Raw genomic sequence first — 26,441 nt, 5'->3', positions numbered from 1 at the left:
TAACCTATGGAAATAAAAATTTAAAAACAAAACAAAAACAACAGCAATGGGAACAACAACAACAAAAAATGTTCTCCTCTATAGACCTCATATTCTTGTGACAAGTCCAAGAACTTTGGGGTCCTACTCTTTCCATGAGGTCTGATTAAATCCCTGCAAGGACAGGAAGCAGTGAGCATGCTTCTTTCTCTGGGGAACTCCATGTGACAGTTGTCATGGTTGCAGCCACATGGTGTCCCTGACAGTCCATTGGGCCAATTTGGTATAGTCCTCTGCAGAGTCATGGAACAGAGCCTGAAACTCAAGCTCTGCTTTAGCCCAGGAGTCCACAGCTAGGCCACAGTCACTGCCACCATCCCGTCACTCACAATCTGCATGCAGAGGGCAATGCAGAGGACGAACAGGTGCCAGGTCTCCAACCCAAGCTCCTGGCTTCCAGGTACAGCTCGGGCCATCTACTCACACACATACAGCTCCTCTCCCCAGCACAGGTCCACATATTCCCAAGGTATGTTCTGGGGCGAGGGTGGGGCATACTAGTCTGTCTGTCTGTCCATTATCTTAGTATGTGTCCATCTTTCTGACCTTTCTGCAACCCATCCCTCCCTGCATAACCAGATACACTGTACCTCAAGCACAATGGAAGCCTCTGCTCCTCAGTGTCCCAGGCACTAGCTCAAAGTCTTGCTTCCAATTTCTGTCCCACAAGAGGTGACATCTCGTCCAGGAAAAATCCCAGATGGTTATAGTTTGTTAAATGAGAGATCTCAATATTCTCCCAAACTAGAAGAATATACATTAGCCTAACAATTTTGAAAGCTGCCATTCTATATGAAGAGAGCTTTTTTTGGTAGATAAGAATGCGTGGAAGCAAAGAATCTGATAGCAGACCACAGATTTGGTTTCACCCAGCAATAGCTAGGCTTCAAGGTACATTTTGGGGGCCCTCATCCTCTAGTCATCCTGCTCACCTGAATCTTTTCTCACCTGGAAGCTAAAGGGACTTTGGCATCTTAATTGAAGGAAGCTTTGGATTGGCCCACAGAGTTTGGTAACAAGTTCAAAAAGGTCTCTCCTAGTGGAAGCCTGGATGGAAGGCACTAAGCTTCTCTGGCCACAGCCCCCTGTCACTCAGTTCTTCCCTCTGTCTCAGTTCCTTGAATCAGAGAAAAGAAACCCCTGATGTTGTTCCCAGAGATTGATGCAGTTCCTCGGTGAAGTGGAGCTTTCTGGAGCTTCTGCGCACTGGAGCATTCGCCACCTTTTTTTCTCTATTTATTCTTTACTACTTATCTTTTCTAAAGCATGTCCACATAGGGTAGTTTTATGATTGAGTCCCTGACCCTCCAGCCTCAGTCCAGACCCTTATGTGAGCAGGCTTCTCTTTTCTTCAGCTGAGCCACCTACTGCATTTCCTTTTCTTATTTGATGCTACTTCTTATTCACGGTTCATTTGCAAACAGACCCAGCCCTTGTTCTGACTTTAGTTCCTTCCTCTTCCAACTCACGTTTCCTTCCATGACTTCCCACAGCTAACCTCTAGGAAATAATTTTTTAAAATTTGCTAACCACCATTTTACAAGGGAAAAATGCTATGCATACACAGTCATAAATGTATATGTTTCTTATCACAGCAATTTCCTTACTCACCTATGTATTATTAAATACGTCAAGTGCTGAACACATAATAAGCCTGTCATTCCTTGTTAACTGGCTGGTATTGAAACCATCAGTGTCAACAGCATGTATAAATGTCTGTAATATGGTGGAATGTTAATGAGTCACATACAAATATAGGTAGTACTGTGATCATTTATACTTTGATAGGAAAACAGTATGTGTAAGAATATGGCATAGGCTCTTAATTGCAATTCAATCATTAGAAAGCTTTGGAACATCAAGTGATGTAAGTATATTCTAAAATGTAATTAGAATGTAGAAAATACTGTTAGTCTCAATGGTATTTAGGTTCCAGGAGACTGGAACTAAATTTGACATTAATTACAGCCATTTCCAAGTGACATGCTAAGTTTGAAAGCAAAGTACTGTTTCACAAATCAACTTACCTGGAAGCTGTTGTGTTCATCTGAAGCACTTTGAATGTTTGGTTCCTCAAACCATTTGTAACACTATTTTGACATCCCAACATAGCATTATGATTAAGCTTACCAGTTTTGGGTGCACATCTGGCTTTGCCACTTTCTAGTTATGTGACCTTTGATAAATCTCTTAAGCTTTGTGCTCCTCACTTCCTCATCTGGAAACTGGTGAAAGCAATAGATCTACCTCCTAGGGTTATTGGGAGGGCAGCTAGTACAGGCAAAAGCACTTAGAATAACGCTGGCAAATGGCACTCAATAAATCACCATAATCATCACCATCATTACGATTTTCATTTCAAAGGAAGTTACTAAAACATCTCTATATGGAGCTTACCTTCACTATGCACTCTTGGGTACAAGGAGTGAGAATCCAAGCACTGGGGGAAGGGGACTGGCAGGAGTGGGGAGGGGTCTCTCTGACCCTGGATTGTGGGCTGGTGTTCAGGGAAGAGCTCCAAGCCTAGTGGGGACCTGGCAGGTAGGGCAGGGAAAGGAGGCCAGAGCTCCCATCCAGAGGAAGAGCCGTGGCTAAGGGTTATTACACATGGAAGACTGCCACCTGGAAGGGACACAGGCCCCCAAGTGTCATTCCTGACATACTAGATACTGGCTTTACAGGTAGCAAGACCAATGCCAAGCCTCACTAGATGGTGGCCCTGGGGTTTTGCTCTATTTTCTGTCTTGGCTATGAAACTTAGCTAAGCTTTGTCCCAGAGATGGAGACCCAGTTGTAAACAAAACTGTAAGATGATAGAAAATATCATGGATATAAGTGCGTGCCCTGGTCCTGAACAGACAGGGTGTGAATCTAGGCTTACCACTTTCTAATAGATAGCTTTTTAAATTGTTGTGAAGATTAAATGAGATAATCTGTTGAAAGTCCTTGACTTAATATCTGGCCTATGGAAGTGATCATAAATGCTGGCTATAATTACCATTATTATTAAGACAGGATGATGATGATGATGATGATGATGATGATGATGATGATGATGATGATATGACAATCATGGTGATGAAAGAGAAGGACCAAAGGAAAGGAAACAGGGATGAGAGTGTTCCTAGTAATGGAAAAGGAGGTAAAACTTTAATCAATTTTTTTAATCAAGTAAAATGAACCCCCAAAAGAAGTGATTATACTTAAATTGTAATGGGACACAGCTAGTTGGTTTTGCACAGCCATCTCTTCCAGACACAGGAGCCGTATTTCTAAATTGGTTTAGGGGGCCCATTTCTTTCCACAACTGCTTAAAGACCTGCTTAGCCACAATAGGATGCAAGTCCACAACAGACTGTGCACTCAGGAAGCAGAATTTAAAACACAAGAAGCAAGGGTTTAAATAACAGAGCTGACAGCACAGTTACGTTCCCACACCTTTGGCAGTGTGTGCAGATCTTTGACATTTCACCAAAGCTAAATGTTCCATCTCTAGAACCTGACTCGTTCTTTACTATTTTTATTGTGTTGCAGCTTAAAAAAAAATTGCCAATTAAGTTAAACTAAACTGTCGCACAATCAGCTTCTATAATTACCAGCAATGGTTTATGATAGGTTCGAGCAAACAGAGGGTTTGATTTTTTTTTTTCTGCCAGAGTTGTAGTTTCTTTTTGTAGAAACAATTATCATAGCAGTGCTTCCTAGCAAAGGGAAAACATAGCCTGAAGCCACTGCATATTTCATTTTCAGTCCAGCAGTTTTAGAGTTCTTGCTTTTCCTAGTGACTATTCAATGAGAGGAAAAGACAGCTGAAGATTCTGGGTAAAGCATGGTGTCTCACAAAGCAGGCATCAAGGCCACCAGAAGCTGGACAAAAAGACTGCTGCCCTGTCTGGTGGCTCCCAGCTTCTGAACATGCACATTTGTCCACAGGAAGTAGAGGCAGCATTGGGATCTCATATCAGAACCAAATTAATGTACCCTCTCTCCAGCAACAGATGTCATGATGTGTAAGAATACAAATATAAAATGCATTAGGTGTTAAAATACATTTACAAAAAATACAAATATAAAGTTAGATTTACCAATATTGTCAATAAATGGCAATATGCATACAATAGCTAGTTGGTAGGAATCACAGGAATGTGTCTGGGTTTAAATCCCTGCTTCATTGCCTACTGGTTGAACAAGTAACTTTACCTTGTCAAGTCTGTTTTCTCATGTATCAAATAGGATTACCAGAAGCATTTAGCTCAGAACTCTTTTGAAGATTAGACAAACTAATAATGGGTTCACCCATTTATTCAACAAATGTTTATCGAGCCATTACTATGTGTCATACACTGCTCTAGGTACTGGGGATACAACAATGAACAAAACAAATAAAACAGTCCCTTAACTTATAAGGGCTTAGAGGACAGTTGTTTAGCAACATTTTGGGCACATAATAGGACTGTGATAAATGTTAGCTGTGACTTTTATATTCTTATTAATTTTTTGTCATATGTAGTTTTGGTTTTGTTATTGGTAGCTATTATGTTTTACACTCACAATGCTACGATATTTTATTACTTCCACTTCACACATGGGAAAACTGAAGATGAGAAAGCCTTTCACAAGGTCACATGGCTAGTTGTCAAAGAGTCAAGTTTCAAATCTAAGGTTATCAGACTTGAGTCCATGTTCTACCTAAGCTCAGGACACAGTATTATTTCCAATGAGTCCAGGAGCCTAGGTCTCTCATCTGGATCGGGCCATAGATCTCTCATTCCCTTTGCCTCTGGCTTGATCCATGAATATATGGAAAACGATATAATCTTAAATCTTCTTTATGCACAGTAATGGATAGCTCAATGTGATGGACATTATCTTTTTCTTGGAGAAGAAATAAGAGCCATGTGTAGAAATGAAGAAAAGTTATGAGTCACTTGATCATAAAAAACAACACTTGAGCTGGGTGTGATGGCTTACGCGTGTAATCCCAGCACTTTGGGAGGCTGAGGTGGGTGGATCACTTGACGGCAGGAGTTCGAGACCAGCCTGGCCAACATGGTGAAACCCCGTCTCTACTAAAAATACAAAAATTAACTGAGTGTGGTGGTGCACGCCTGTAATCCTAGCTCCTCGGGAGGCTGAGGCAGGAGAATCGCTTGAACCTGAGAGTCAGAGGTTGCTGTGAACTGAGATTGTGCCACTGCACTCCAGCCTGGGCAACAGAGTGAGACTCCGTCTCAAAAAAAAAGGAAAGAAAAGAAAGAAAGAACATTTTAATAATTAAAATGATTAGACTGTGGTCTGGGCTGTGTTTTGCACTACCATAATATCTCATCTTCAGAAAATTCAAGGATATCTTATCTTAGGGAAATTCAAGGATAAGCTGAAGAAACATTGAATTAGACTATTTCTCAGGGGATTTAAATACCCATTAGGGAATTTGGTCCAGATTTTCTGCTTCCCAAATCTAGTCAATCCCAAATCAAGAATCTCTCAAAGTGCTTGATAAAAGTACAGATTCTCTGGTCCCCCTCTCAGAATTTTAGTGTATCTGGAATATTTAGTATTTAGCTTAGAGTGCTGTCTGAAGATTGGATAAGCTAATAATGCATTTGTGCATTTATTTAACAAATATTTATTGAGCAGTTACTATGTGCCAAGTCCTGTCCTAGGAGCTGAGGTGACAACAATGAACAAGACAAGCAAAACAGTCCTTAACTTAAAGGAGTCTAGAGGAAAATTTTATAGCACAGTGCTGGCCACATAAGTGTGTGATAAATGTTAGCTATGATCCGAATTCTCCTACTCTTTTATTATTCAGGCTCCTAAGGCTGTGTTTTTAATGGCCATCCCTGGTCTTCTAATGCAGACCATCCTTAGGCTAAACTGAAGGAGCAGCTCTAATATATGACCATCTCAGGTCTCAGGAATGGCATTTTGCACAAACACTCAACAAACATTCCCTTGGCTGGTTGATTATTCAATGTGTCACTAGTATTTATTCACCTGCATCACTGAGATGTAGAAAAGCCAATAGAATGTGGATTCTCAGTACCCATCCATGATCAACTGAGTCAGAATTTCTAGGTAAAAGGTCTAAAGCAATACTTTTAACAGCCTTGCTCCCCCAGGTGGCTGTGATGCCAGGGACGAACTGATGTAGGCTTACCTGCCCTGACTTGGTTAGACCTGAGACTTTTCTGGAGTTCTGGCTCAGGGGACTCTCTCCATCTGGGGGAACCTTGCTCTCGATTGGGTTGCCTATCAGGGACACTGGCCTGGAGACAAATTCTTATGCTTGTTTTTTCCCAGTTCATTTCTGAAACTGCCATCCACGTGGAGACCAGGGATAGGGTAGCAGTGGCTCATGCTGGGTTAGGTGACTGAACTTAATTCACCTTGCTTTTTCTACCATCTCCTCTGCTGTGCTAAGCACCTATTTTAGAAGAATTTCCAAAAAGGTCTCCTAAATGCTCATTTTAAGGTGAAGAGAAAAGCTACAAGAAGTGCATCTTTTTTTTTTTTCTTGCTGAAATCAAAACCTGCATTTTCTTCTTCCCCCACTGATTAGAATCTCAGCATTCCACCAAGACAATCTCCAAAAAAGGAAAAGCAAATGAGCAGGGCTGTTTCTGAGGATATGAAATACTTTACAATTAAATAAGGTACGACCGGGCTTGGGGCTGATCACTGGTGATGGGTAGGTTTCTGCGAGGCTGCAAATGAATTCAGCACAGGACAGCGTTCCAAATGGCTCCTACAAGCTTTCCTTTTATTATTTTTATTTGGTTATGTGCTGACTCTCATCCAGAATTGCACTTAATGCCCTAGTCTGAAGTTGTTGAAATGGCCCCCCATGGCACAGTGTGACAGTGAAAGGATATTGCCTTTGGAAGCTGCTAATGGTCCATGAAAAGGAAACAACAGCAAACAGGAAAGCCACGCTCCAAAATCATGTCAGATAAAAATATTCACATCTTCACTTTCCTGTCCATTTGCGGGGAGAAAGGCGCGATCCCAGGGGAGACCAGAATCTCCAAAACAAGCAAATGTAGAAAAAATGCCAGCATCGAGGTTGAAAATATATATGTGAAAAACATTCACATATATATTTTTCTACAGTTCTTAATTAAAAGACAGAATTTACATTTGGAAACCTAATTGAGTTCCAGACTCTAAATGCAGAAGGGAAAGAGCTCGAGAGTCGTACTGGCAAGAATGGTGGTCAGGTGTGGGCAGGGGCACTAATTTCTCTACCAGTCTCCATGGGCACTTATGATATGCCAGGCCATGTGTTAGAAGCTGAGGGTGTGCGTAAGATGGGTCTCTGCCCAGAAGGAGCCCACTCTTGGCAGGGAAGAGACACAATGCATATATTATGGTAGCACAATAATTCCAAACAAAATGCTGGAGGAGCCCAGGAGCATTCCGGATTCAGAGAGACCCTAGCATCAGAGCTTGCACATTGCTAAGAAAAGGTCAAGTCAGGTGTTGGGTGGGAGGCAGGGAATGGTAAGAATATCCCAGGCAGAGGGAAAGTCAGGTGCAGTGATACAGCATGGGAAAAGGGTTGATGGGCTGGGGGAAACCTGAGAAGGGCAGGGTGGAGGGAACAAGGGCTGCTCATGGGAAGAGGGGCTGGGCAAGGCCCAGGCTGCAGACCAGAGCAGGGGCGGGCAGCAGGGAGACTCAGAGGCCTGATCAGACTCCAGTGACCCATAAACCCCTCACTAACTGACAAGACCCCAGCGTAATCTCCTCTTAGGACTTCGGATGTGTTTGGCTGTCAGTGTCTGGAGTGTGAGTAGGAGAAGGCATCATACCTTTTGCCTTGTGGCCTTCAGAGCCTGGCCCGCATTACACATGCCTCCCACCCTTCCCACGTATACTCTGATAGGAAGAAGAGGAGACATTCCAGACAGAAGCAATCTCTTACTGCAAGAGAAGAAGAAGTAATAAGAATTTTCATCATTTGAAATGCAGCCATGTGGCAATTTTCTCCATCCAGAACAACTGACTTACAGTAAATGCTTAACATGTAGCAGATTCTGCTGTGTTTTTTGATGTCTTGTTATATTAAATCCCTTCAACCACACTATGAGGTAGGTGTGTCTTTCCTTCTTATTCTGTAAAGTAAGGAAATGGAGTCACAGAGAAGTTTCATGTGCAGGCCTCACAGCTAGTACATGTTGGAAGTACATTCCGCCTCTGGGACCTGGAATCTTTATTCTTAACCTTTTCAGAACATGACCTCTGTTTAGCTGAAATAGAGTAGAAGAATGAATTGCAAGCAAGTGCAAACATACTCTGAGTAGCTAACTTACTATTTATGTTAATTAAAGAAATTAATGCATTTAGGTTCCTTGCCTCCTCTCTCCCATCCCCTCTCCACTTTGTGAACCTTTTAATGATTTATATACATCATTTTGTGTGTTATTTTGGTAAGGGTTAAAAAGGCCTTGCAGCATCAACTCAGGGATGCCATGGTTTAACAAAGATCAATGGATAGAGAGCTGAAATACCTGGTGTTAGTCTGAGTTCTGCCACTGCTAACTATGTAATTTGGTCAAACCAATTGCTTTTCTTTTCCGGATTCCATTTCCTCAGCTGTGAAGTGGGGATGGGTGTGCGGGTTGCTGAGGTGCTGTCCAGCTTGGACATCTAGGAATTGTATGAGCACCTTTGACTGCCTTGCATGCAGAAACAGCTCTGAACCCAGCAGTGTTACTTAGAGATTTCACAGAAAGGGGAGGCAGAGAGGAAGATGTTAGTCAGGACGAGACCAGAACAAAACCAGTGGCCCTATGTCTAAGTGTTGCTGACCCCACTCCAGAAGCCAGAATTTCTGCAAACTGATCTTCAGCCCTAGTTCCACACCCACAGACATGGACTCCATATCCTCAGCAAAGCACAACAGGGGAATAATAATAGCTAATTAATAGTTCACACCATATGCCAGACATTGTGCTAAAAGCTCTGTCGCATTTAATCTTCAAAGCAAAACTTTCTCCATTTAGAAAATGAGAAAATTTCAGCTCAGGGAGTTTCAGAAACTTTCCCAGGGCATCACAACTGAAAAATGGTAGAGCCAGCATTTGAACTCAGGCTGCCGGACTCCTTTACTGTGTATTTGAATCCATGCAATGCTGCAAGACTTGACTACCTCACCCTGCACACCCATAACTGGCAGACATCAGAGTCCATTAAGAAGCTGGGAATCAATTAATTAACACTTGATTAAAACTGTTACAATGTATTTAGGACGCATTCTGTATAGGGCTGAGCATACAGAAATTAGCCAGATGTGGTACTTGGTTTCCCGGAACTATTTACAGTAAAAAAGCAAACACTTATGAAATGCTTATGATGTTTTAATGTATTAATTTTTTAAAATAATTGCAACAACTCTATGAGAGAGAGAGTATTATGTCCCAATTTTGGAATATGAGGAAACTAAGAGGTTAATAACTTGCTCAAAGTCACAAAGTTAAGAATCAAACCGATGCTGGCTGGCTGGAGAGCCATACCCTTCACTGCCACACTGTGCTGCCTACACTTCCTCAACTCAGTGCAAATGGGCAAGTGTTCTGAGCCATATGACCAGGGTCCTATACTGGCAGTCTTCAGTCAATGCCCTGGGACTGTGTTGTGGAGAGAAGCCATGGAACAGCTGTGAACACTGCTGGGCAGAATAACATGGAGAGGGAGAAAGCCTGGAATATAAATGATTCTGAGAAGGCAAGAAGGTCAGAGGAGGAAGTGGAGGAGGGTGAGCTGGGAGGCAGGGGTATCCAGGGATGGTTTTCTTAGGGAGGAACACCTCTTCCTTTCCAAGACCACAGCCTTACCTCCATTCTCCTCCTTATCTCCCCCCTACCCTATGCTAACCCCACATGGCTTCCTTTCCCCTTCAGCTCCACCCATGTCAAGGTGACATGCACAGGGCCCTACTGGAGAGTCCATTTTATTCTGCATCTGCTCAAGAGAGAGCATCCTTGGGACCTGAGGATTAGTCAGGGGAAGGAGGGAATTGGCCTACTCTAGACAAAAGCTAACCCCAGCTCCGCTCTGGGGTAGACCCAAGCCTGATCACACACCTTCTGGCTCTTACCTCAGTGTTCTTTCCTGAACGCTGAAAAGTCAGGGCAGGCCGGGCGCGGTGGCTCAAGCCTGTAATCCCAGCACTTTGGGAGGCCGAGATGGGTGGATCATGAGGTCAGGAGATCGAGACCATCCTGGCTAACACGGTGAAACCCCGTCTCTACTAAAAAATACAAAAAAAAAAAAAAAAAAAAAACTAGCCGGGTGAGGTGGCGGGTGCCTGTAGTCCCAGCTACTCGGGAGGCTGAGGCAGGAGAATGGCGTGGACCCGGGAGGCGGAGCTTGCAGTGAGGTAAGATCCGGCCACTGCACTCCAGCCTGGGAGACAGGGAGACAGAGCGAGACTCCGTCTCAAAAAAAAAAAAAAAAAAAAGGGCAGAGAATTAAGGGTTATTTTTCAAAATCACACAATGCAAAATCAGGAAATAGAAAACATTTGTCCCTATCCTTCCTTTAGGGACACAGGAACCCAGGACTCTGCCAGCTCCATGATTGTCTGAAAGCGACACAGCCACACTTCCATCTAAAAGACCTGAGCCCCTTCCCCATCACAAGCTTCGTCTCCTGGGTCGTGTTTCTGAGAAATTTACTCTCTTCCAGACAACAATAAGACTAAAGGGATAAATCAGATCAATTAACTTTTGTTGGTGCCTTAGAGTATTTAAAAGGGAAAAGTCTCCAGAAGATACACATAAGAATCCAATAACAGAGAATTTAGAACCCAATAAACAGACCTTTGTATGCCCTTCAATAACATCATACCATTTTTTGTTCACCATTTACAATGACAGCTGGCCGAGGGGAATCATGAGGTGGTCTTCCTTCCTTCCTTCCTTTCCTTCCTTCCTTCCTTCTTTTCTTCTTTCCTTCCTTCCTTCTTTCCTTCCTTCCTTCCTTTCCCTCCTTCTTCTTTATCTCCCTCAGCTGTATCTCTCTGATTGCCCTTTCCTTCTGCTCATCCCTCCTCCTTTCCCCTGATCCCTCACATAAATACTTAGTGCTAATTTTATGCAAGACTTTGGTATAATAACATAAAATTCTCCCCATAAATATCCAGCCAGTGTGGGCATTTTGTATGGCAGACCATGTCTAATCGTGCATGAAAGCTGCAACACATTAGTAGGAACCATTTTACAACTTAAAAAAATTAGTGGCCTTCCAGACCACTCACTTTCTCACTATAAAGAATAAGGCTGTTTCGCTTTCTTATCATTTGAGTGATCATTGAATAATCTCTGAATCACCTTTGGGGTAATTCTTCTCTTTCCTTTAAGAATAGCACAGGCTTACAGCAAAAGAGCTCTGTGGTTCAGTCCTGTAGAATCCAAGAGGCCCAACAGCCTTCCTTCATTCTGTCCCATGTTCTCTGTCCCCTTTAGTTCAAACTGATAGCATCTCCACAAGTATAATCCCATCTCTGTTCCTAGCTTCCGCTGAGATGGCTGTCAGTTCATGATTTGCCGTCATGGTCTTTCTCAAATGGTTTTCGGTTACACTCTTAGTGTTATCTTCATAACAAGCTTTCTCTTTTTTTTTTTTTTCCTTGCAATATGGATAGACTGAGAATTTTCCAAATCTCCAAGTTCTGGTTCCTATTTGTTTAATAATTTATTCTTCAATTCCTCTCTCTCTTCTGGCATTTTGCTATAAGTAGTAAGAGGGATCCAAACCACACCTCCAGTACTTTGCTTAAAAATACTTTGAAATCTCTCTGGCTATTCAATTATACTACTCACAAGTTCTATCTGCCACAAACCACTAAAATAAAATTCAGCCATGTTCTTTGCCACTGTGTAAGAATCCCAGTTTCTCTAGTCCGATAACCTATTCCTCATTTCTGTCTGAATCCTCACTGGAATGTCTATATTTCTACCACCGTTCTAGTCAAAATTGTCCATGTTCTCTGAAAAGATGAAAGCTTTGTCTACAGCTGTTCTCTTTTCTTTCTGAGCCTTCATCAGAATTACCTTTAAAGTCCATATTTCTACCAACAGTCCCATCATAGCAATGGCTTTTTCTAGAATGGACCTCAAAAGTTGTCCAGCCTATGGCCATCACCTAGTTCCAAAGATGCTTCCATGTTTTTAGATATTTGTTAACAGTAGCACCCACTTCTCAATACCAAAATCTGTCTTAATCTGCTCAGGCTGCCATCACAAAAGACCATAGTGTGGGTGGCTCAAACAATAGGAATTGTTTCTCTCAGTTCTGGAGGCTGGGAAGTCCCAGATCAATTTGCTGGTCAGTTTGGTTCCTGGTGAAATCTCTCTTCCTGGCTTGCAGTTGGCCACCTTCTTGCTTTGTCTTCATATGCCTTTCCTCTGTGTTTACGAAGAAAAAAGAGAGAGAGAACTATCTCTTGCTCTTCCTATACGACTATAAGTCTTGTAAGACTTACAATCCTATCAGATTAGGGTCCCATTCTTATAATCTCATTTAATATTAATTATCTCCTAAAGATTCTGTCTCCAAATACAGTCACATTGGGAATTAGGAGTTCAACATTTTCGACATTACAAATTTGGGGGTCACAATGCAGTCCATCACACTTAGTTTGGCTGTCCTTTGAAGAAAATAACTCTTTAACTGTCTACATTACATGTTGCCTAGAAATAAAAGACTTAATTTTCCAGTATGACTATAACTCAGAAGTTTTCTTTTCAACCTTGAATATCCTTAAACTTTCTCTTGTTCCCCATACAACAACAATAATAATAAAATAATAATACATTTAGGAGGAAAAAATATTACCCTAAGAGATATCTTTGTTTACTGAGCAGTAATTTCCCAACAGAAATTAATTCCAAGCAAATTTACATTTTACATTTAAAGAAGATATAAATAATTCATATTTTGATATCATCAGCACTGTGCATTTCCTACACTGGGGTACCTGTAATTTTTTCAGTTTGTCTGTTCTAAATTTTGGTTCCATAGCTCATTATCACATCGTTTGTGCTTCTGTTCCAAGGTGGTAATTTAATAGTCTTCAATAGAATTATGTTCAATTAAAATGTATTCAGTTTTACCATTCAAAACCTTTTTAGTTTCTAATTTAATTGTTGTAGCCTTCATTTTTAGGTACCATAGACGTACCTTATTTGCTCACTGCACTCACACAAATACCAAACCTTCTAAGTAAATGAAACCCATGACAGCTAAGGGTGTGCCTGAGCTGCTTCTCCCTGTGTACAATACGACTCATTCATGCCAGCCTCTTTGAAGGAACTGATTCAGCAAAATTTTCTTCTAGTAACTTCAACATTTTGATTTTACTCTCTCCTTAATGGGCTGCACTGTGTAGGAAATTGAGTAGATTTTTTTTCCAACTCCTGTTGCTTTTTTGAAAAGCTCATGTAGTCTATTTATATTACGGTGCTACATTCAGCATCAGTCTGCATATTACATATTCATGACCTATATCTAGATAGATTTATAAGCAAGAGCCCAGGGAATACCAAGCCATAAACTGCGTAAACCTCACTGGTTTCTTCACTAAACTTTGCAAATTGTAGAGTGTGGGTTTTGTTAGGAAGTCATCTAAAAGTTGCAAGAAGTATTCTATTTACTGTTTACAGTAATTTTACTTGAAAAGACATGTGACATGTTTCAAGTAATAAAAAAAGTCAAACAGGTGACATAAAAGGTAAGATGTAAAATTTTACATCAAATCTCACCAACTATACCTAAATAATAATGAAAATGTAAGTGCTATTTATAGTCATCTATGTTTTAATTGATAATTCAGGGAAGCAAACATATTATTTTCATGGCTCTTTGGAGGCTGGTAAGGCCCTGAGACCGCCTCTGAAGTCTCCAAGAAAGCAATGTATAAGACAGGGAAGAATGCATATCCAGAATTTCTCTATTATAGCAAAGACCTCTTTAATCATCTCCATCCCCCTTGGATTTTGTCCACCTCTGTTAATGGGTAAAAATGAATGAGAAAAAGAGAGGTCAGAGGATGAGTGGTGGGAGAATTCTAGGGTAACAGCAAAAAGTCTGTGGAAGAATATGACGATGGCTGTGGCCTTGGGATTTGGGATCAGGGAGTGCACCTCACCTATTTACTCAAGGCACCAAAACCCACAGAACTGGCCTTCTTGCTGTACCCACAAACCACATCATTAATTCAGTGACTTCCTTGACTTCTTCCTGCAGTTGCTTGAGCAAGCATGAGTTTCTCTCTGTGGGGTCCCTGGATCTTTGGTTCTTGCTAAGTTGTCATTTTATTTGAAAGGATCAAGAGCCCACAATTTATGTGAATATAAATATGATCTTTGAAAATATGGGGGGATGGGGTTCAAGCACTAATAATTCCATTTTCTTAATCCAAAAAGGAAAACGACTGTAATTAGGCTGAGATGTCTGCCAAGTTTCAGCCTGGAGGGACTATTTTGGCCAAGATATAAACCCCTGAGAATAGAGGCTTATAATGGACGCATCAAATCACACTTAACTATGGCAGAACAAGTAGCTGTTTTGTAATGCAATCACTCAATGATTGTGCCTTATGTTAGCATTTTAATTAAAATAAAGAATACTTCCCTTTTTATTGTCTATCACCCTCTTCTCAGATATTACCAGATAAGACCATTAGGTTAGCAAAAAAAATCTGCAAAATACAAAAACAGATATGAAATATCAACTTTATCACGCCCCTTCCCACAAGATACGTCCACCAAGACAGGTTGGGAGGCAAAAAAACACATAAGATGATCCTCAAGAAAGACCCAGGTTTGGATATATTCATCCCTGAGTATATTCAGTTTGAACCTCAAATTCCACTAGGGACAGAGGGAATTTCATTTTTAGGTTACTTGAGTATAGTTTAATTAATTATAGACACAAAGCACTAACTGGAACCTTAATGACTTGAGAGAAAGAATTCACCTCCCAATGAGCCTAACCTCCTCTCAGGGAAAATTTACACACAGGGAAAATCAAAATTATTATTAAATGAAATTACTCAATGCAATCAGAAACAGCAGCCATGCCATGGATTTCATACTCTAGCCCACAGAGACTTCCAATGCAAACTGGCACCCGGCTTGAGGTCCAAGTCGAGCTTAGATGAAAGCTCATAACAGCAGGAAGGCTTGCCCTGAAAAGCAACCATATCTAGGTATCCAGGGGCAATTGACATGTGTTATGAGCAGGATGCTATTCAAAATATTTATCATCCAGGACCTTGCATGAACCTACCAAGACAGTCATGAACAACTCTAAAGGAAAGTACTGGCTGCACATCAGCCTCAGTTATATGGAAAGTAGACTGAGGCTGAAGGGAATGTACTCAGGCTTCAGTAAGTGAGACTTTATGAAATAGAGACCATGGATCAAGAGGAAGAGGAGAGATGATTGTGCCTCTCCCCACCAATCTGTACCCTGCCCTGGAGATATAGGGCCTGCATCTGTGAAAGGATGAGACATCAATCATCCTCTGCACTTCTTGCAGGAATCTTCAAGGCAGCTAGAGGATGACCCATGACCTCTTCTCTCTCCCAGTCTTCCCACATTGATATCGGGACTGGAAATTCCAGAAAACAGTAAGATAGCAAAAGGAGTTGAGGAAGAGGTGATGCTGGCCCAGTACATTCTAGGAAATGTCCCTCTACACAAAGCAATCAGCCAAAGGCACAAACAAGAAGAACTTTAGGAAGAGCATGTAAGAGGAATCATTCAAATATTTTATTTTTAAAAAGTTCAACAAGCCAGGAAAATGAATGAGGTATACCTCTAAGTAGCAAACATTAAGTGAAAGTCTGAAAACACAGGGAAATAGAATAAGAACCAAGTACAGTACCCTGCCTTCCAGCTGAGACCTGGGACTGCAATGTGATCCCCACAGAGTAGGCAGAAGGAGGAACCAAGCATAGCCCACTCACCTTGATTGCTGCCAGACACTGAGTTGAAATGGATCTAGTTTATGCAATGAAAACAGACTACACTCAACAAAGGGCCTTTAAAGCTAACTGTGTACAAAGAAAATGGGAAAGCAGGTGCAAGACTATGTTCACTGAAAAAGATGTACCTCAAATTGGAAATAGTCTTTTCCTGAAATGGGTATCAACAAGAGTGCAAGAAGATGCGACCCTTATGGGTCAAAATAAAATGGTCATAAGAAGGGAATAGACTGAGAAGAAACAGGATGAGATGAAAAGGGGCAAGAATGGGGAGATCTGCAGTGAAATGCAATTCAAATGTAAAAATTGAATCCATATTTTAAGCAGAATGCCCACAACTGATACTCTGAAAAATTGCATCAGTGATACTAATGTTCATTGCTTACATTTATTTACCAATAACTCATTACTTGTAAAGCATTATCCTAAAAACTTTACGTGTTTTCCCCACACATCAGTTTCATGAAGTAGAAACTATAGTATCTTCATTTATACATAAGGAAACTGACGCTCAGGAGGTACACAATCAAAAAGCTGGTGAATGACAAAGTCGGGATTTCAGTCTGACTTGAGATTTTGGTCATGTATTCTTCACATGTTCTCTCTGAATCCAAAGGAAAAGATGAAGATGAAAGAAGATAGAAAATATAGAGGAGAAAAAGAACAAAACCAATGTGCACATAAATTAGTATTCCTAAAGAACATACCAGCATGTAGGAGGCAAAACAATACCATAGAGCAGGGAGAATGTTTTCCAGGCTAAATAAAGACCTCGATGTGCAGAATATAAAAACTAACACTGTTTTAAACAATGCCGGTGAACAGAGACCATCACCTAGACATATCCTAGAAAAATCTATAAACTTTAAGATTTTTAAATGTCTGTAAATATCTAGTAAAAAATCATAAAGTGAGTATATTAGTCATCTCAGGCTGCCATAACAATATACCACACACTGAGTGCCTTAAACAACAGAAATGTATTTTCTCTTAGTCCTGAAGACTGGGAAGTCCATGACCAAGTGCTGGCCAGTTCAGTCCCTGGTGAGGACTGTCTTCCTGGTTTCATATGATTGTCTCTTCACTGTGTCCTCACAAGGTAGAGAGAGAACTCCAGTGCCCCTTCCTCTTCTTATAAAGACACCAGCCCTATCAGATTAAAGCCCACCTTTATTACCTTGTTTAACCTTTATTGCCTTTTCATAGGCACTACTTCCAAATACAGCCAACTGAAAGTTAGACCTTCAACAGATGATTTGGGGGGGGACATAAACATTCACTCCATGAGAGTGACTGAGCTCATGTTTCTCCTCTGTATCTACAAACATGAAAAGAAACAAAACTCCAAGCTAACATCATATTTAATGGAGAAAAACGAAATGTTTTTCCCTCAAGGCCAGGAACAAGGTAAAGTTGTCACTTTTGTCATTTCTATTCAACATTGTCTTAGAGATTCTAGCCAAGGAAGCTATGCAAGATAAAGAAATAAAAGGCATCCGGATTGGAAGGGAATAGGTAAAGTTATCTCTAATTGCATGACATGGTTTTATATATATATATAAAATCCTAAAAAATAGATTAAAAAGCAATTAGAACTAATAAGTGAGTCCAGCAATTTGGCAATAATCAGTATCAATATGCAAGTACCAATTGTGTTTATGTACAGCAGCAATGAAAAACACGAAAATGAAATTAAGAAATAATCCTTAAGAAACTATTAAGAAATAATTTGTAGTAGAAAAAATATAATAACTAGGAATAAATTGACAAAAGAAATACAGGAATTAAAATTATAAAACATTGGTGAAAGAAATCAAAGAAGATTTAAAATTATAAAACATTGGTGAAAGAAATCAAAGGTCTGAAGACATCCTGGGTCCATGGATAAGAGGACTTAACATTGTTAAGATGGCAATACCCCATCTCTTCAAATTGAGCTAGAGATTCAACACCATTTCTATCAAAATTTCTATTAGAATTTTCCTATTTTTCCTGTTAAAAATTGGTAAACATATCCTAAAGTCCAAATGAAGATGCAAGAGACCCAGAATATCCAAAACAATCTTGAAAAAAAGAAACTGTTGGAGGAATCATACTCACCTATTTCAAAACCTACTATAAAACTACGAAAAGCAAGACAGTATGGAAATGGTATAACAATAGACATACAATCCATGGAATAGAATTAAGAGTTCAGAAATGAACCCTCACATTTATGGTCAACTGATTTTCAATAAAGGTGTCAAAACAATTCAATGGGAAAAAAATCTGCCTTTTAACAAATGGTAGTGGGACAACTTGATATTCACATACAAAATAATAAATTCGGATCCAGATCTCACACTGTAAATGAGATTAACTCAAAATGGATTATAGACCTAAATGTAAGTGCTAAAACTATAAAACTCCTAGAAGAAAACATAAAAGTAAGTCTTTGTGACTTTGAGTTAGGCAACAGTTTCTTAGTTACAACACCACATATTTAAATAACAAAAGAAAAAAAAGGACAAAGCATACTTCATCGAAACTAAAAACCTTTGTGCATCAAATAACACCATCAAGAAACTGAAAACTCACAGAATGAGATAAAATGTCTGCAAATCATATATCTGACAAGTGGCTTGTTTCCAGAATACGTAAAGAACTCTTACAATTCAACAATTAAGAAAACAAGTAATCCAAAAAAAAAAAAAAAAAATTGGCAAAGGATCTGAATAAACATTTCTCCAAAGAAAGTATACAAATGGCCAATAAACACATAAAAATATGGTCCACATTATTAGTCATTAAGGAAGTGAAAATAAAAACTACAATAAGATGTTACTTCACACCCACTAGGATAACTATAATACAAAGACAGACAATAACCAGTTTTGACAAGAACATGGAGGAATGAGAACTTATAGGCTGCTGGCAGTAGTATAAAATGGAGCAGCCACTTTGGAAAACAGCTTATCCATTTCCTAAAAGGTTAAACATAGAGTTATGCTATGGCCCAGCAATTCCACTCCTAGGTATTTTTCCAAGATAAATGAAAAGATATGTCTACACAAAATTTGCACATGTAGATTCATAACATATTCATAATATCTCCAAAAAAGAAACAAAACAAATATCTAGCAACAGTATGGGGACAGATAAAATGTCCATACAATGAAATATTCTTCAGCAACAAAAAGGAATGAAGTACTGATCCATGCTACATACAGCAGTCCCCAACCTTTTTAGCACCAGGGACCAGTTTTGTGGAAGACAGTTTTTCCACGGACATGGAGGGGAGTAGCGCGGGAATGGTTTCAGGATGAAACTGTTTCATCTCAGGATCATTAGGCATTAGATTCTCATAAGGAGTGCCCAACCTAGATCCCTTGCATGCGCAGTTCACAATAGGGTTCCCACTCCTATGAGAATCTGATGCCAGGGCTGATCTGACAGGAGGCGGAGCTCAGGGCTCCTTTCAGATCAGGCCTCCATTAGAATGCAGTAAGGCCGCACTCACTTCCTGCTTAGTGGCCCGGATCCTAATAGGTCATGGACCAGTACAGGGGTTGGGGATCCCTGTGCTACAACATGGATGTACCCTGAAAACATGCTAAGTAAAAGAAGCCAGACACAAAAAGTCATATATTGTATGATTCTATTTATACAAAATGTCTAGAATAGGCAAATCCATAGAGACAGAAAGTAGGTTAGTGGTTGTCAGGAGCGGAGAAGAGAGGAAATGAGAGTAACTGCCAATGTGCATTCATGTGGATAGGATTTCCTTTTGGGGTCATGAACATGTTCTAAAATTGATCACTGTGTTGGGCGCACAACTCCATGAATATACTAAAAACCACTAAAATGTATACTACGAATGAGTGAATGTTACGGTATGTAAAATACATCTTAATAAAGCTTTAAAAATAGCTACAGTGCAGTGGCTCATTCTGTAATCCCAGCACTTTGGGAGGTCGAGGCGGGCAGATCACCTGAGGTCAGGAGTTTGAGACCAGCCTGGCTAACATGGTGAAACCCCATCTCTACTAAAATATACAAAAATTAGCCGGGTGTGGTGGCAGGCGACTTAATCCCAGCTACTTGGGAGGCAGAGGCAGGAGAAACATTTGAACCTGGGAGGCAGAGGTTGCAGTGAGCCAAGGTCAAGCCATTGCACTCAAACCTGGGGGATAAGAGTGAGACTGCTCTCAAAAAAAAAAAAAAAAAAAAAAAATTGCCACAGGGTTTTGAATGAGAAAGTTTAAGATCTAAGGCAAATGTGTACTTTCACATGTAAAAGCTATTGAGATATAGTCTCAGAAACACAAGGGATTAAAAATGTACTATTTAAAAAATGCTAATTGAAGACATATTTACACTAACCTAAGAAGGGGATCACAAGAGAGAGAATGTGGCAAGACTATATTTGCCTATTCAATACCCATTTTCTCTTTCTAATTAAAAAAGGGAACTTCAGTTGTGTTAAGATTGGCCACGTGTGCCTCTAAAAGCCACCAGTCTTTCTAGTAATTGGGTGCGTATGGGAAATGCATTTGTATGCATTTCCTTTTAGGGTCACCAACACCTTCTAAAATAGATTGTGGTGATGGGTATAAGTTCCGTGAATGTGTAAAAAAACCACTGAACTGCATAATGCAGAATATTATATTCTAGATCTAAACTTCAAATATTAGAACAGACTAGATAATAGAAATGCAAGTATAACAAAGGGAAATTTAGGAAATAGTAACTACTCTTAAATAATGGGATATTAAAGATATTCCATGTTTGAATCTTATTATAAGGAAAACACAAGAATTTTTTCAGCAAACATTAAGTTAATACTAGTAGAAATAAAAAAGAGGAGAGAAGAAAAATGGTAAAGAAATTATCATCTACATAATACTAAAGTATTTAAAAAAACAGAAAAGCATGATGAGAAAATTAAAATGAAGTAAAACCTGTTGGGTTTGGAAAAGAAGGGCTGGGAAACTCCAGCTCATTAGAGCTTAGATTGGTAGGAAGTGACATGACTGAAGTGGTGTTTTAGGAAGATTCAACAAATGCATTTGCTAAAATTATAAATTGAAAAAGAACATTTCAAACTCAGTAAAAAAAAAAAAAATCATATGTTATTTCCAAAAAACATATTGAGGTAGGTAAGAGTTATTTGGCTAATCTAGTCCTCCTCTGCATCCTCTACTACAGAGTCTAGAACAGATAAATACTTATTTTCCAGCCTTCTTTGCAGCTAAATGTGATCATGTGATACAGTTCCAGCCAATGAGATGAAAGTGTGGGGTGTCTGGGAAACTTTTTGCTTTTCAGACAAAAGGAACTGACATAGCTGGAGTACTCCAACCCTTTAATCCTGACTTGGAAATCACTGTGTTGTCTTGAGCTGCAGTAGACATCTTGTAAGCATGAGGCAACAAAGCCACATGCTAAAGATAGCACTAGGAAAGAAGGTGAGTACAACCTCTAAAACTCTTGAAAATGCAAAAAATAAAAAAAAAAAAAAAAGCTAGAAAAGCAAAAGAATATATACTTACTTGTGTAAGTTATGGTTAGTTCTGATTTCTGATTTGTAGCTAAAAGCTTTCCTAGCTGATATTTACAATACTCATAAAATAAAGTGACAGAAGAAGTTTAAAAGTAATACATTATGTGAAGATAAGCAATAGCATTAACACAAAAGGACATGCTCCTATGTTAATAGAAGACAAACTAGAATGAAACAGAAAAGTAGAATCAAGAGGGCCTTGTTACGCTGATAAAGGACAAATGTTATAGTGATGATACAATGACCATAAACCTCGGAACAAATAAAATTACATTGAAATATGGGGGAATATTGAAATCCAAAAAATATTTTATAAAAATGTAACGATGTTGGCAATTTTTCTAAAACTGGTATCTGAACAAAATAATTACTAAAGTCTATTCTTAAAGCATCTCTGTAGGAGAATACCTTACAAGCTAGATTAGGGAAGACCTTTCTAAAATGACCCAAAAGCTAAAAACTCTAAAATGTAAGAAAAATATTTGACTACAATGAAGAAAACATTTTTCTTTAGCAGCAAACACTACAGGCAGAATAGAAAGTTAAGCAACTAATTGGAAAATGCTTACAAAATAAATGTCAAAGGTTTAGTATTTTTATTCCCTAAAAAACTCTTAAGAATCAGCAGAGAAAAAGTAAATAACTCAATAGAAAAAAAAGACAAGTCTGGGTGCGCTGGTTCATGCATGTAATCCCAGCGCTTCGGGAGGCAGAGGCAGGCAGAATGCTTGAGTCCAGGAGTTTGAGACTAGCCTGGGAAAGGTAACAAGATCCCATCTCTACAAAAAATACAAAAATTAGCAAGCCATGGTGAAGCATGCCCGTAGTTCCAGCTACTCTGGATGAGGTAGGAAGATCACTTGAACCCAGGAGGTTGAGGCTGCAGTGAGCCGTGACTGTGCCACTGCATTCTAGCCAGGGCAACAGAGCAAGACCCTGTCTCAATAAAAAAAAAAAAAAAGAAAAAAGAGGATAAAGATCATAAACAGGCAATGCCTAAAGAAACAGATTAAGCATAAGTATATAATATAAATATATATAATAAAAACATAAGTATATAAAAATATGTTCAGTGAAAAATTAAATATGCATTTAAACAATAATGAGTTACTATTTCTTTATATTGGCAAACATTAGATTGTCCCTACGTTTTATTTGTGAGTGTGACAGAGAGAGTCACTTGCATTTTCTGTTTAGTGATGGGCCTTGGAGTCACCCTTGAAGCTAGGTGTGGTCATGTGACTAAATTCTGTCCAATGAACTGGAACCAGGAGTGCTGTGTGGGGCTACTGGGGAAGTACACTTAAAGACAATGCCTCAGTGAGGAGCAGCAGCACTCTGGGTACTTCATGTCTCCTCCTTTGTCTTGTGACTTGAAGACAGCAGCTAGGGATCCAGGAGCCCATCTTGAACAGTGAGAGGACCTGAGAATGGAAACCAGATGTCAGAAGAGTGGAGCAGGGAGACAGCGGGAATCTGGTTGTCTGGTTGGTTTGGAGTCTACAAACCAAAGTCTACAAACCCAAAGTGCAACTCAATCCCTAACAGCTATACTAAAGGTGGTGAAGAATAAACTGGTGGAGGAGACTTTGGTGATATGTCAGAGAATTGTAAATGTGCTTGGATTTTGGCCCAAAGAATTTTACTTTTGGAAAGTTCTTTAAAACAAATAATTAGGCAAATGTACCAATATATAGATATATTAAGACACTCATTGGAGCATTATTTTCATAATGAAAATTTTGTTAAGGAAAAAAGGAATGGGGATGTTTTCTTTACTCTTGTATCATAATGTTTAGTGCAAACCCTGATATTTAAAAGTTTCTTATTTATGTATTTATTTAATATTATTATTTTTGTAGAGACGGAGTCTTGCTCTGTCATCTAGGCTAAAGTGCAGTGGCATTATCATAACTCACTGCAGCCTCTAATTTGTGGGCTCAAGCAATCCTCCCATCTCAGTCTCCAGAGTAGCTAGGACTATAGGTACCTGCCATCATGCCCAGCTATTTTGTTTATTTTTTATTTTTGTAGAGATGGGATCTCACTATGTTTCCCAGGGTGGTCTTGAACTCCTGGCCTCAAGTAATCCTCCTGCCTCAGCTTCCGAAAGTGCTGGGATTACAGGCATAGGCCACCATGTTAGGCCTAAAACTTTCTTAAAGTTTGCTGAAAAAGTGAATGATTAAAAGATTGCTTAAATAAACCATGACATACTCACATAATAGAATGATATATAATGGTTATAAACTTTAAATGCTGACACTGAAAGATGTCCACAATGTTTTTCATTATAAAAGGTTGTAGTCTAGAATGTGTGCATCTTTATATAGTACACATTTGTATAGCACTTTAATTTCATAAAAACAAGCACATATTTCTATTACCAGAAAAAAAGATATTCCCATTTTATAAAAAAGTAAATATATTTCAAATTTTGTGCCATCAGTGAATTTTCCTTAACATTCAAAAATTCTGGCCGGGCGCGGTGGCTCAAGCCTGTAATCCCAGCACTTTGGGAGGCCGAGACGGGTGGATCACGAGGTCAGGAGATCGAGACCATCCTGGCTAACACGGTGAAACCCCGTCTCTACTAAAAAAAAAAATACAAAAAACTAGCCAGGCGAGGTGGCGGGCGCCTGTAGTCCCAGCTACTCGGGAGGCTGAGGCAGGAGAATGGCGGGAACCCGGGAGGCGGAGCTTGCAGTGAGCCGAGATCTGGTCACTGCGCTCCAGCCTGGGCGACAGAGCAAGACTCCGTCTCAAAAAAAAAAAAAAAAAATTCAAAAATTCTAATCACATAAAAGTCTATAAATAAAATCTCAAAAATCAAAAAGAAAATTTATGAAATATTCATTTTGGCTACTATGCAACAAAATATAAAACAAAAGAATTACTTGGAATTCTGTTTTTTTAATCTCATAAATAATGTGAGTCCGAGAAACAATTAAAACGAGATAGGCTGGGCATGGTTGCTCATGCCTGTAATCCCAGCACTTTGGGAGGCCGAGGCAGGCAGATCACTTGAGGTCAGGAGTTGGAGACCAGCCTGGCCAACATGGTGAAATCCTATCTCTACTAAAAATAAAAATTAGCCAGGCATGGTGGCGGGCACCTGTAGTTCCAGCTACTCAGGAAACTGAGGCAGAAGAATTGCTTGAACCCAGGAGGCAGAGGTTGCAGTGAGCCAAGATCACACCACTGCATTCCAGATTGGGCAGCAGAGCAAGACTCTATCTAAAAAAATTTTTTTAATTAAAACAAGATATTTTACAAATTGATGACATTGGGACCAAGTCTTAGGAGAATTAGGAAGATGGTGTAGCCAAAGAACTGTACTCAGTGTCCTGAATGCTTTTATTGAGCTATGAAAACAAGAACAAACAAATTAAGTATGGAAAATAGGAGGGTGAGGATAGCAAAGACAAAAGTAGACAATTAAACAAAACAATGATAGAGTTGAATACATTAATCCAACAATTGTTTCTTTGCAAAGACCAATAAAATAAGCAATTCTAACATGTAAAAATGATAAAGAAAAAACAAATATTTTAAACATTTTAGACTTAGAATATAACATATAGGCAAGAGAATATAACAACAGTTAAGTAAACTGAGGCACAATAAAATTTTAAAGAGTTTATTTGAGCAAACGATTCATGGATCCATAGCTGCAAATCAGAAGTGGTTTGGGAGCTCCATTAAGGGAACACAATGGGGAAACTTTATTTATTTATTTATTTTTGGTAGAAGCTTTTGTGTTGTAGAACAAGCGCAGAAGTAAAGCAAAGAAAATATTTGGTTACAGTCATACAATTGCCTTCTTTGTTTATCCCATTGGAAAGTCCCTAGCTATATTAGTTGTTTGTTTCTGATTGGTTGAGCTCCAGTTCTGTTGGTTTGTTGTTGTTGTTGTTTTAATATTGTATAGGCATTTGCAAGAAACAGCTCCAGTTAAGTTTCACTTCTGTTTGTAAAAGCAAGGTTGAGGTCATCTATGAGACTCAACTGGCTTTGTCTGCTCAGGGCTTCTTCAGGCCTGGTCTCCACTTTAACACAGCTATAAGTGAATATAGCTATAACTCTTTAAGACTAAATTCAAAAATACAGATAAAGTGAATAAATTTTTTAGGAAAATGTAAATTGCCAAATGTAACTGAAGAAGAGGAAGAAAATGTGAATATACCAATAATCATGGACAAAATTGAAAATATATTCCAAAAATTACTCAGCCCAGATGGTTTTACAGGCGAGACTATAGACTGTCAGAAATAGATGAATTTTATACAATTTAAAATTCTAGGGCATAGCAAGAGATGGAATTCCTCAAGTGCTGTTAGTAAGTTAGCAAAACTTTGATACTAACACATGGTTTTAACATAAAGTTTCATAAAATTGAAGGTAAACATCACTTGCTAATATATTAATAGATATAAAAAGACTAAATAAAGCATTAACAAATATAATAATAGTATATGTACCATGGCCAAGAAATAGTTCAGCCAGAAACTTGAGTGATTCAACATTATGAAATTGATTTAATCCATGATAATAATAGCCAAATGAAAAAAGCATATAATCATCTTGGAAAATGGTCTAAGCATGCACCCTTGTTTAAAAAGAAAAACAAATGATGAAAGAAATTTCTAAGTAAATAAGATCAAAAGAACACTTTTCACACATGGCAAAACTCTAGAGTGTTAATGACCAATGATTTTCACTGTCTGTTCATTCCTATCAGTTAGTGGTAGCTGTGGGGGTAGAACTGGTTGGAGACTGATGCATCAACAGCATCTAAGTTCTGCAGGTAGAGCTCTGAGACTGAGTCCTGGTTTCTGTCAGTAGTGGAAGGCTGTGGA

The 26,441-nt window shown here is 39.2% G+C and overlaps 2 protein-coding genes across 4 annotated transcripts in view; both read left to right on the top strand.

The window, feature by feature from the left end:
- Positions 1-26,441, top strand: part of GGCT (gamma-glutamylcyclotransferase) — a 1,150,694-nt gene that overhangs the window by 236,279 nt on the left and 887,974 nt on the right. The window lies entirely within an intron of this gene.
- Positions 1-26,441, top strand: part of NEUROD6 (neuronal differentiation 6) — a 779,410-nt gene that overhangs the window by 693,818 nt on the left and 59,151 nt on the right. Inside the window, exon 1 of one of the 3 annotated variants that reach the window (XM_050783251.1) lies at positions 26,333-26,342. The exons of the other annotated variants lie outside the window; for them this stretch is intronic. The gene's annotated coding sequence lies outside the window, so the exon portion shown is untranslated. Of the gene's footprint in view, positions 1-26,332; positions 26,343-26,441 lie in introns of those variants that run through there. 3 annotated transcript variants of the gene reach the window in all.

Source organism: Macaca thibetana, chromosome 3, assembly GCF_024542745.1.
Source record: "Macaca thibetana thibetana isolate TM-01 chromosome 3, ASM2454274v1, whole genome shotgun sequence".
NCBI lineage: Eukaryota > Metazoa > Chordata > Mammalia > Primates > Cercopithecidae > Macaca > Macaca thibetana.
The sequence above is the reverse complement of the archived record's forward strand: the minus strand, read 5'-3'. Positions and strand labels throughout refer to the sequence as shown.